Source organism: Pelmatolapia mariae, linkage group LG20, assembly GCF_036321145.2.
Source record: "Pelmatolapia mariae isolate MD_Pm_ZW linkage group LG20, Pm_UMD_F_2, whole genome shotgun sequence".
NCBI classification, from domain to species: domain Eukaryota; kingdom Metazoa; phylum Chordata; class Actinopteri; order Cichliformes; family Cichlidae; genus Pelmatolapia; species Pelmatolapia mariae.
Window position 1 is genome coordinate 4,999,878 of NC_086244.1, and position 13,229 is coordinate 5,013,106.

Below are 13,229 nucleotides of genomic sequence, written 5' to 3' on the forward strand. Positions count from 1 at the left end.
CAGCTACTGATGACATCATAGAAGACAGGACGGCCTTTTGGATGATGTCATCAGAGGGCCATCGCTGTGGAGACAGCCAACGTGAATCTACCTACTCAAACGCCGCCTCTCCAACAGGTTAGAGGAAGTAGCAGCTGCTCTCCACAGGATGATGACCATGAATGCTGACTAAGAGCTCTGATCGGGCAACAGCTCCTCATCCTCCCAGAAGCAAAAATTGTAAAATCTAAAACCAGAAGAAGAAACATCCAGGAAATCAGCTGATTGTTCGCAGTGATCAGCTGGAGTCGGATCAGATCGGCTGAGTCAGACTGCAGAGACGCTGTTGCTGCTGAAACTCACAGCCACCTCACTGTTTCCAGAAAACACAGCTGATTATTCTGAAACAGAAACCAGCAGAGCTCAGACCTATCAATCAGAACCATCAGCTCAGACTCCAGGAAAAAGGCAGGAGCCGTGCAGAGATTAGACGGATCCCCACACTGAAGTGACGGGGACTCCGGAGAGTGCTGCTCATCTGGCAGACACTTTGATTCAGAGACGTCTGAAAACGTGTTTGTTTTTCCTGCTTTATTAGTTTCACTGACAAAAAATATTCAAAGAGCCACAAATACCTGATGACAGCAGCAGTGCGGCATGCACAAATCATCACTAGCAAGGCAACGCTGTTGTATGATAGATTAAAGACTTCTGGGAGTCATTGCCTGCAAAGGATTCGCTATTTATAATTATGTTCATTTGATCAATTACATTTACGCTCATATAAAAATGTTCACAGCTCCTCAGTGGTCTCAAATTAAAGCTGAGACTCTGAAGTGTGCAGGAATTTCCAGACCTTTACTAACCTGATGTAACATGTTGTCCTTACATTGTCAATCACACTTAATTTTTACTAAAAAAAAGAATAGTTAGTAGCATGTGCACTTCAACAACTGTGGGCCCTATAGACCTATAGAGGCACGCTGCTGTTAAAACTGATGCAGTGGTAATTTGAAGAAGACCTGTTCTGATCACTTACAGCTCTATATTTTTATTCTGAGACTCCACTAGAGTAGCTCAAAAAAACACCCATCCTTATTTATGTTATGCTTACTTTCACAGAGTGATCCAAACATAACAGAAGTGCTGGGAGCGCTGCAGATGACCTTAGAGGGAATGGCAGCCAAATTTAAATCAAGTACGGCTTTTTGCTTTTTATAGGCACGGTAGCTGAACTTTTTGGCCACGCCTTATACTGTGCGCTGAATTATATTCGGCATTGCTGATGGTGTTTTAGTGGCATCCAAGTAAATTAAATCTAGCAAAATGTATTCTATCTACATCGTGATATAAATTTCGTGAGAATTTAGCTGCTGTGTTCAACACTTGAGTCGAGTAGACTTTAGCCGATTACAGGTCTCTTGGCTGTTAACCTCCCCCGGATGGCTGGGAGCCTTTTTAATGGTGAAAAATCCAGCATCTAAAGGTGGTCTCTAAACAGTGGCAACAACTGCCCAACACTGAAAAACGTGGCAACGAAAGGATGATGGACCAAGTAGCAACCTCCAGGGAAGTGACTGCAGTTCCTCTGATGGCCACTTCAATCAATCCAGACAGATTCCTACATTAAAGCAATAAAGAGCATTTTAATGCTTTTTAATTAAAACCTAAAATGCTTTTTAATGGTCCAAGAAGAAAAATGGCTCTACAGATACTTTCTCACTCACAATAGCTGTGCTGTTATATTTTTAATGTATTTCAGCCATGTGAATTCTGGTAAGGATTAAAAATAGGAGCATGGCTGCTTTGAGGTTTGCTGACACATGAACCTGTTGATCATGTTCATGATGTTGGCGTGCTTTGGAGCCATTTGAATGTAACTACCTGACAAACAATACCATTGGCACCATCAGGCATAATCTTGTAGGCACAGATTTTTTAACACTGTTTTGAAAATTCAGTCTTTGCAATAGTTAACAGCAGATCTTGGATCTTAGGATTTTTTCTTTGGCTAATGTGTTTGATCTGCGCTGTGTCTGAATAATCTCATGCTGTGATCCAAACACATTTGCAGAAGGATAATTGCTGTTAAACTCATTTTCAAGTTAACATTTTGGGTGCTTAATCAGCAGTCTGGAGATGTTGGGTTTTGTTTATTTTTTCTGTAAACAAGCAAACAAGAAGCTGGCAAGTGACTAAAAGTAAACAAAAACATCTTTTAATTATTTTGCTTTTCTGTAAAACAGAGAAGTCAGAGTTTGTAACGCTTCACATATCTCAGGAACGCAATGACTGACAACAGACTGAGTGGACAGTCACTGATGAACATCTATCGTGATACTAAGTGCAGGAATCCTGGTGGGCTACGCTTTTATTAGGGCTACATATTGTACAATGAGGTTTTATGAACATGTGACTCATCATGTGACTTTTACTTGGCTGCCATTTTGGAAGTGTCCCAATCATATTGACAATGTAAGATCAAGTGAATAAAGCCCCACTTACACAAGCTCAGAGACTGGCCAGTGACCATCTGGCAGCCACCTGTCGCTAAGGGAAAATGCGTATTCCCCCAGTCAGCTGGAAGAAACCTCTGTGGTCATAGTTTGAATAGAAATGATGGACATGTCCACAAACACTGTCCAGCTACCCTCTGAGCTATAGTGAGCTGTGAAAAGTGAAACAGAAACTGGACACAGAGACCGTTTCCTTCAAGGTAAAAGTTGTGCCTTATGAAACATGTTGGCTGTAGCCCTAAGGCACTTTTAATTTGAAGGTGAATCCTCGCCATTTCCACTTTGGGTTACACTTTTTCTTACTCCTACTCTGGTACTTGTTAAGTACTTTCAGACAAACATAGAAAAACAACAGGCAACCAAAGCAATCACTAGGAGATTTTTGGCTTCTTTGCAACTTCTTTCACCGCGCAACCTCCAGGAACCACTGCCAACCAGTTGGGGAATACCCATTTTTTGCTAGCAACCAGTGGTTGTATCCACATCCAATATGACAAACAACTTTTAAGTAATGTACGCATGACATCACATGAGAAATCTCAACAGTTGTTGTGTTACAATGTTGTGTTTAGATGGCTTATTAATCTGTTGTTTATCCATTAGCCAATAGATGGATGCATCTTGCTAACTGAGCTTTGCTAACATTAGCGGATAACCTCACTACTCTCCACCCTTGTTTCGAGTTGTGGTTCTAAAAAGATGATGTTCAAAAACACAGTGTCTGCATTCATGTTGTATACATTCTGAACAAGTATGGCAATAATATTGTCAGCATGCTGTTCTTCAGCTGGAAAGCTAAGCTGCTAACTTTACAGTAGCACTGGGCTGCAGTATGCGATACATCAAACCCCTGCACTGACTCACTGGTGTTTCCAGATTTCTGCCCGCCGCAGCTTTAATCTGCACGCTGTGAAATGAAACACTGTGCAGCGAAGCTTCCTCGACATTTATTATCCGTTCGGCTGTTTAGCTCTCTGGTACGATGAAAGTTTGAGCCTCAGACTCGTCGAGCCTCCGGACTTTCATTAGGACTGTGATGATCGTAATCGTGTTAATATTTCATCCTGTGAACACAGCCGGCACTGCTCTTCGGTCTGCTCCTCTGTTTGCTCGGTCGTTTTCTGTGTTGACTCGGCTCTATTGTTCTGTTGCATTTCTGCTATGTTTGTTTATGAGTTCAGTAATCTGTCACCTGCTGGAGCCCTGGATAAATATTAACCCGAGGGCAACACCTTGCCTGCTCTCACCTCACACACTTCAAACACTCTTTCTCTGCTGGCTTCATAAAGCTGTTCTCTCTTAACCCCACTACCTCATTTTACATTCCTCTTTTAATACTTTTGGAGGAAAGTTTAATGACTTCAGGTGAGGCAGACACTTGAGTCATTAACATATGAATGAATGAACCTTTATTGGTATTGCACAGAGTACAATGGAATTCTGTGACTGTCCTTCATGGTGCAAGAGGGAAAACTGAGAAACAGAGTGATGAACACTGCTGAAAAAAATATGTAATACACATTATTTGTTGTATGAAGTTTACATAATAAGTTACATATTCTATACTTATGGGAAAGTAATAAAGAAAAGTAATAATCTGTATTTAATATTTGAAACTGCAGCAACCAAACACTTCTGCAACTCAGTACAAGATTGAAAGTACAGCAACACCTGTGATGCGGATGACTGACGATCAATAAAATAAATAAAATAAGCCGTAGAGAGCTATGCATGGGAGAAAACTGATGACATGCACAACAGAGAATTCAATTTAGTTCTGAGAGTGTTTTCTCCTTTTTATTTTATATCACCATACAGCACCAGCGAATCTATAGAATCATATTTCTGTGCACTAGTGCAAAGACAAGACCAGGGTAGAAAAAACACACTAATCAAATTCAGCAGAAAAATGTCACTCAGCCTTCCTCCATGCACATCAATGCCATTATCTAACTGCAGAGTGCACACCCATAGTTAAAACTCCATCATCCAAGTCCCAAAGCAGTGTGCACATAAGACCACCAACAACCTCTGCAACCAAACCAACCACTCAAACAGCAAAACCCAGAACTGCTGTAAACACAAATGTCATATTTCTGACAGAGCTGTGCTGAAAGATGTTTTCGGGCTTCAACGCTCACAAGAAGAGTCAATAATCAAAGCCTGTTTGTCATTTCCAACCATTCGTCATCCATACTGCCAATCTAATTCAAGGTTGCTGGAGCTGGAGCTTATCCCAGCTTTCATAGCGTGAAAGGCAGGGTACACCCTGGACACGTTGCCAGACTATCACATAGAGACAGGCAATCATTTGGGAGGAAGGAGAGGACCCACACAGACATGAAAAGAACATGAAGCTCCACACAGAAGGGCTTCGGCTGGTCGGGGGCTTCAAACCCAGGACCTCATGACCTTTTTTTAATTTTCACTGATTGTCTTAACTGTGACAGAACCACCCATCTCATGAGTTACAGGCTGAGCTAGGGCTGAGCGATATGGCCTAAAATCCATATCGCGGTATAATTTGAAGCATGTGCGGTAACAATATATATAGCGATATAGTCTTTTCCTCTGTATACCTTATTTTCCGCACTATAAGGCACACTTAAAATCCTTTAACTTTCTCAAAAATTGACAGTGCGCCTTATAATCGGATGCACCTTATGTACGAATTCTGGTTGTGCTTACTGACCTCGAACCGATTTTATGTGGCACATGGTGCTCAAAAATCTGTCAAAAATGTTTTAGTACGACTTTGGTAAAGTACGAAGCCGCACCACTTGATGGATTGTCGGAGCATTACGGCTGCCGTAGTCAGGAGCCTCGCGGAGTAATCTGGGCCCAAAACTCTGTCCGCTTCAGGTCCCAAAGTCAAACCAACACTGCGGCATCACTGAGAGTTAAAAACTGTCTAAATTCTTTCATCTTTAATAAAATGATCAGCATTGCTGCTTTACCAGGTGTAACAATTAAGTTTAACATCCAGGCATCCATGAAAACAGAATTTATTAAATTTAACGGCGTTAGAAGTTAGCAGGAAGTTAGCTCGCTAGTTTCCACCTAAACATGATATAGCATGTTCTGACTGAGAGATTTCTGAAAAAAATAAAACGTACACAGGGCTCGCAAAATTTCAAAATCCCTGGTAGCCCTTCGGGCAGGGACTCTTCAGTTTTTGGTAGCCCAAAATAAATTTAAGTAGCCCGAATAAAAAAGGCAGCAATTTTTTTATGTTTTGTTTCCGTTACAATATGATACTTTAATGTATAATATTGTAACGGAAACAAAACATTAATCAAAAAATTGTTGAAACACAAATTACAATATTGTATAAAAATTACAATCATCAAGTCAAATACTTGGTTGTAATTGAACAGAAATTTCTATGAACTTGTAAGAACTGTACAACAGGAATCAGTCTGTCAGATCCTGAATTTGAAATTTCCACTGAAATCACAGGTACGAGGCAAGTGGAACCAAGATCTAGGCCATTTGCTTTTTGAAGTTTGCAAAGACTGCTAAATTTTGCCAGTGGTAGTTCACTCTTTGCAACATAGTACGCTGTTCTAAACAGATTTTTCAGGTTGATTTTTAGTATGTTATTTGCAGACTGAGCAATAATCCATTTCTTGCATTTCTCATGGGTTCTAATGGGGGCCTTTCTTAAAATTACTGGTCCCAGTAACAAAGGCACTTGTCGACTCAGAAATCGAGGGAAACCAACAACACACCCGGCAGAACATTATGTTATTTACACGGGTGCACATAAGTGGTCCGCATGTGCGCATTCGCTGTCAAAATAAAAGACGCGCACCAGATAAGAAGTTGCAACGCGCGTTTGCGTCCATATAAAAGGCACTGTTTTTGTCTGCTAGGGTGGGATTTTCATGGCACATTCTGCACCAAATCTCTGTGCATTCATCATTTGTTTAAAGCCAGCTCACCTCCTGCAACCACTTTTCCTAGAATACGCGCTTCTTTTGTGGTTCGGACTCCATCTGACATTTCTTTGGAGGTGGAGGAACACCAAAGTAATTGCTTAAAGGAGCTTCTTCGACATCTTTAAGAGTTCTAAACAAATATCTGTCCTCCTCCAGAAAATCTTATGGACGCAAACACGCGTTGCAACTTCTTATCTTGTGCGCGTATTTTATTTTGACAGCAAATGCGCACCTGCGGACCACTTATGTGCACCCCTGGTTATTTAGCTTGTCATATTCCAGCCACAGAAATTCTTTTGTCCATGAAACCATAAAGCTGCACTTTCTTTTTGCCTTATAGTCTGATTTGTCATAACTTTTCCGTTTTGTGGTAAGCTTTTCTTTGGCTGTCACTTCTTCACCCTGACCGGTCTTATTTGGCTCAGCAGAACTAAAATATATATCCTGCTGCCTTTACACACGCACTCACATAACGCTCAGCGATTCTCTGCGCGATCAACCTCTCACATGTTTAAGCTTGCTGCGGGAGATTTCACTTGTCATGTTTGATAGTAAACTAACGATTGATAAGACGATGTCAGAGGAATTGGTGCGCAAATTATCGTCACTCACCAATCAGTACTGTCGCTCTCTATACACAGTTCGCGCGATTGCAAAGTGAAAGCAAAAAACAAGCGCAAATTCAAATGCGATTTCAATATGTCACATATAGGGCTGCTCGATTATGGCAAAAATGATAATCACGATTATTTTCACTGAAATTGAGATCTCGATTATTTGATGATATTTATTTAACAATAACAATGTATTGAATAATGGCTTTAAAGATTGTCAAAAATAGTATAAAATAGTGTGCAAATACTGATAACAGTGCAAATGTTTGCAATATAAAAAAATAAAATGTAAACATCTATGTTTAGTGAACTTTGCCATGTCGCTCTGTGGTGCAGCTACAACACCAAAGTTTACACACTATGTCTACTTGATCCACGTCTGACTCCGCGAACCCATAATGTTTCCACACCACTGAAGGGTTTTTTTTACCTCTCTTTTCAACCAACGGCAGTCACTCTCCTCTCCAAATAACTTCTGCTTAGCTTTCCGAGCTTCCCTCTGTTAGCTCCTCTTAATTGTTGTGCCGCGTGTTCGAAATGCAGAGAGGTGCGCTCGATTTGCCACACGGAGCAGCGCGAGAGTAAAGCACGAGGGAGGTGCTAATAATCGGCTCAGTCATTTTTAATGATCGTTGAAAGCCCAGATCGTAATTTAGATTAAAATTCGATTAATTGAGCAGCCCTAGTCACATATTGACAGTGGTTCACCGATGCCAATGACATATTTACCCAGCTACATTTCCGAAAGAATGCAAAAGCATTGACATATATTTTTCCTTCCTATGATAGCCCGACGGGCAGGGCAGGGATAGATTCTGGTAGCCCGACTGGAAAAATCGCTAGCCCCGCGACGTCGGGCTAGCGATTTTGCGAGCCCTGGTACAGCTCTGCTGTCACTTCCAACATAAATGAAGACAGAAAACTAAACAGCAGTGACGTTTGTAGGGTTACTGAAGTTGGACTAGCTGGTATATAGTGATGTGCTATGTGATCGCTAGCAACACAGCTATGTTAGCATAACAAACACAGTGAAGCTGGAGGATGAACGCTAACTTTTTTCCACTCGTTAACGTGAAGGTTCCCGATGGTTAGGAACAAATGCAATCGCATGGCAGGATGCTGTAAATGGACCAAACTTCAGTCAGGAGAACAACTGAGATAATCCATCCATAATACGAGGTTAGTCATTAATATACTGCAACAACACGGGAATAGAGCAGCTGCGAGAGAATTCAACAGAGAATCAATGGTAGGGAAGTGGAGGAAGCGCAGTTTTTGGCTTTCCTCATATTCTAAAACATGTTTCGTCTCTTCGCTAATATTGTCGCCCGGCATAATTTGCAGATGATATTGTTTGTAGCCGCTGCAATGCTTTCGACCAAAACAGGTGCAGCATGATGACACCATCAACATGCGCTATCGTGGTAGAGCGGTATAGTCAAAATCTCTACCGTTGACCAAATTCATATCGTTTCTACCATATACCGTTTATACCGCCCACCCCTACGGCTGAGCTGTGATTTTTGGCTGCATTTATATTTCTCTAAGAGAAATTTAGAAGCAGCAGACGGTCTCTTACATTTTATCACACTGAAGCCATGCTGCTTCTTTAAAAAAATGCACAGACACAACATCGGGCTGGTTTCTGGAACATAACAATGAGTTTAGTTGACTCAGATGGCCTCAGCAGTCACCAGATCTCAGTCAAACAGACCATTGCAAAAGACGCTGCGCACAAATCTGCACCAGCTGCATGATTCTGTCACGTCAACACGGAGCTAAATCTTTGAGAAATGTTTCAAGCATCTGTTTAAAATTCTGCCTCTGAGAATTTCATGCAACTGCAAAAGATTTGCCTTTCTCACCAAGTTTCTGCAGCTCCATCCTCTCAGCACAAACAAAAGGAATAGTTTAAAAAAAAGATTGATATTGTTAAAAAGCAAGACAGGAACTCTGGAGCAAAGTCTAGAGTTGTTCCTAATTAAGTGGCATCATTAACAGGTTTCTGTCCATCAACATATTTGTGTGTGACCCGGTCGAAACCGAGGCACAGTGACAAAGATCAAACATTTAAACCTTGACAACAACTTCAGCTTGAATCCACAAATCCATGTTTATAATGAGCTGCACGAAAATATCTCCAGTCTTCATCCTGCTGTGAAAGACAGGAAGCACGACACATGCTAGCTCAATCAATCGATCAATTTCTCATCAGATATGGTTCCCAAGTGTTTCTAAAAACAGACGAGCACGGAGGGAAACTGTGAGAAAAGGTTTACTGAGGATACAGGTGTTCCTATTGAGAAGCCTCATCAGCTCCTGAAGGCTAGAAAGGAATATACCTCTGACGTACGTCACGTCTTTTACTAAAGTGCACATAAAAAGGCTGCAGAGACTTTTCAGAGCCTAAAAATCCCTGAACCAGCTCTATAAGCCATTTTCACACATGCACTGTAGCCCTGAAGTCTTCTAGACATCATCTGATGGAGGTGAAAATGAGAACAAAAAGGCCTGACGCAGTTGGATTGGACATTAAAGACTCTTTTACCTGCCAGGTCCCTATTGCACCAATGTAACAGCAGCAGGTAAGAGTCCGCTGCACTGAACGAGCATCATGTCTGCTTCCTTATGTGTGATTTACACAGGCAGCTTCCTCGTTTAAACCATACGCAGCATTTCCATCCGAATCAGAATACTTCCCCCTGTTTTCTATATATTAAAAAAGATCAAATGTCGAACATTGTTCTAGAATAACACTCTAGACACGGCCACGTGACGTCATGTGTGCAAAAGACTTCAGAAACAGGCATTAATTAAACATGTGAGGCTGAGAGAATGCTTCAAGAGACACTTGAAAACCTCGGCTCTCAAACAAACAGGACAGAGATGGTCGCCAGTGTCCCCGAACGGTAGTGGAGGGTGGTGTGGGGCTGGGGGTGGGCGGGGGGGTCTATATAATCTTTATTTTTAGTAATGTTTTTCATTTTTATTTTTCAGGCTCGGCTTTATTTATTAGTCATCCATTCTCACATGCCCATTTCAAAAAACAAACATCAGATATGCATAATGCTACATAGTGCCAAAAACAAAATTACTTCCACTTCATGTAAGACATAAAAGCCGATTTCTTTGTCTCCGTGACGGCGGCTGGAGCAAAGCCATGTTGATCTACTGGGACTATAAACCTTCCTTCATAACGGGAAAAAGTGAAACTCGCCCTGCCAGAGGTGCAAGTTGTAAAATAAAAATCACACCAGCTGTAACTGTCATCTGTACGAGTACGCTGGGTTAAGCTTGGCTGATCTGAATGGGTGAACTCCTGTTCCTCACAGATATAAGTTTATATATATATATCTACATATACATATATATATATATATATATATGTGTATATATATATATATATATATATATATATATATATATACAGGAGTTCACCCATTTATATATATATATATATATATATATATATATATATATATATATATATATATATATATATATATATATATATATATATATATATATATATAATGGGTGAACTCCTGTTCCTCACAGATATAAGTTTATATATATATATATCTACATATATATATATATATATATATATATACATATGTATATGTATATATATATATATATATATATATATATAGATATATATATATATAAACTTATATCTGTGAGGAACAGGAGTTCACCCATTTATATATATATATATATATATATATATATATATATATATACATATATATATATATATATATATATATATATATATATATATATATATATATACATATGTGGGCTTTTGTTTTAACCTTTATCTTTACTATTTTGTTTTATTTTGATCTATAAAGTTTATGATCCACATGTTTGATTTGGCCTAAATATTATGCCGGATGCGTTTCCCAACACCCTGTCCATTTACCCGGGCTTGGGAGTGACATTTTCATTAGTTTCCCTTATTTTTGTGTTTTTTCATTACCTTGAGCTGATCTATAATCGCATGTTTGATTACGTGTAGGGATAAGTGATCCAACCGTATATTTGGACTGGATGTCAGTTTGATCTGTTCATTCATTCTTAACAGATCAACACAAAACACAAACTAATCAAATTCAGTAGGAAAATGTCACTCAGCCTTCCTCTGTGCACATGAACCATGCATTATCTGATTGCAAAGACAGATAATGAGACAATCACGCATGCACGCTCGCGCCTGCATCCACCTCAAACTTAACCTGAACATGCATGTCTTTGGACTGTGGGAGGGTCTGAATTGACAGGTGGATGCAGGAAGACTAACCCTGATTTCACTTTCAGTCGCATCGGCTCAGGTGTCTGTGAGGAATGAACACAGTGAAAGCAGGTAGGGAGACACCTGAACATACAGTAAAGACTCTCACACTGAGCTGAAATCAAAGCAACGCAAATAAATTATGTCAACAACGGGAATACATCTTTAATTTTATTTTACAAAGCAAAGTTTAAATCCAGCCTAATGTTGTCTTAGTGAAACTGTTTCCTCACAATCACCGAGTTGTTTTTAGGCACTAATCCAAACCAGTGGCTGGAAGTGTATGTAGAGTAAAAATAAAAAAGTGCAAAAACACAACAGTGTCAACAGGATGAAAACTAGGCTTCAAAACCTTCAAACTGTGTCTCTCAGAAACTGTTACTGTGCGGACGGAGGCAGCAGAGCTGCCAGGACGAAGGCGACAAAAGCATCTGACCAAAAAGCGCCACATGATGATCGTGGATGAAAATGCATTGGTATCTGCATCTGTGATTGATTCATTAATACCATTAACCCTACATTTAAGTCCAGTTTTGTTATTTATCCAGCACCAAACCTCAGGCCCTCCACACTGTGACCCCACAGAAAAACGCTGGAGCACACTTTTCTTCTTGGACCAGAGTGCGAGCACTGAAAACGAAAAAGAGCTGACTGATGGCAGTTTTATCCAGTGTGGAGACATTTCCATTCTGCGCTGTTTGAAACGTTTAACTGCTTCTCTGTTTAGCTGCTCCTTCAGCAGAGTGTCCTAGAGCTGGCTGCCAGATACACCCCCCACTTTACCCCCTTTTATCACTCTTCATCAGAACAGCTCAGATTAAAAGCATCCTCACAGCTCTGCAGCATCCAGCAACACTCCACGCATTACATACATAAACACACCATCACCCACAATCTGATACTACAACCAGCTCCTACTCCCTGACAACACATGTCCTCTCCACTACAATGATAACAAAACCCAAAACGTTATTTTCCCTCAGGTCTCCTCCTAATCTCTCCATCCTTAGCAGTAAATCAGCTTCAGGTTAAAACACCTTCTGCAGTGTGGAGTGCTTTACACGACAACTCCTCATCCTCCTCCTCCTTAATGTACTCTTCATCACCCCACTGTACCCGTCTCCTCCTGTATGTATACACCTCTTACTCCTGCTGCCATTCATGACAAACGGTCAGAGCAGACAAAGAGCGGCTTCTATAGCGCAGACCCAGCTGCTGGCCACCATGTAAACACACACACACACGGTGTCACCCGTCCACTCACACTGATCCCAAACCAGCTGTTACTTTACACTCGCAGTTCTGATTTTACACGGTGACACACACACACACACACACACACCCACACACACACATAGAGACGTGGTGCTGATGGAGGATGTGACCGACAGCCCGCTGCCCCAGAGCCCGGACAGTAGGCTGCATGGGTCGGCTGTGGATCTGCTGACAGCGCCGTTTGCACCTGCAAGAGGAACAAAATGAAAAAAACAGAAACCGCTCCGACAAACCGGGTTTCTCGGTCAAAACGGCCGAGCGCACACATGCACGCGCGCGCCCCGGAGCCGAGCAAATAAAAGCCAAACCGGGACCCCCCTCTGCTGTTCCGTTACCTTCATAATTCCTGCCGAGTCCCCCTCCGGTTCTCCGCTCCGGTTTAAATCCTCTCCGGGCTTTTAGCGTATTGATCGCTCCCTCGGTGCTGCTGCCGCCGCTGCTGCTGCGTGCATGCGCGAGGAGCGTGCGCGCCGAGAGAGAGAGAGAGTGAGTGAGAGAGGGGGGGGGGGGGGGGCGTGTGCGCGATCTCCACTGCAGGTAAAAATGCAAAGCGCTGAAAGGTGGAAGACCACACACATACACACACACACTGTTACACAAAAAC

General features: G+C 41.3%; 1 protein-coding gene across 4 annotated transcripts in view; it reads right to left on the reverse strand.

Annotated features, from left to right (window-relative positions):
* The window catches only part of magixa (MAGI family member, X-linked a), a 61,199-nt gene extending 48,175 nt beyond the window's left edge, over positions 1 to 13,024 (reverse strand). For all 4 annotated transcript variants that reach the window (XM_063464141.1, XM_063464140.1, XM_063464138.1 and 1 more), the window contains exon 1: positions 12,961 to 13,024. The gene's annotated coding sequence lies outside the window, so the exon portion shown is untranslated. The remainder of the gene's footprint in view (positions 1 to 12,960) is intronic.
* Between the last annotated feature and the right edge of the window lie 205 nt (positions 13,025 to 13,229).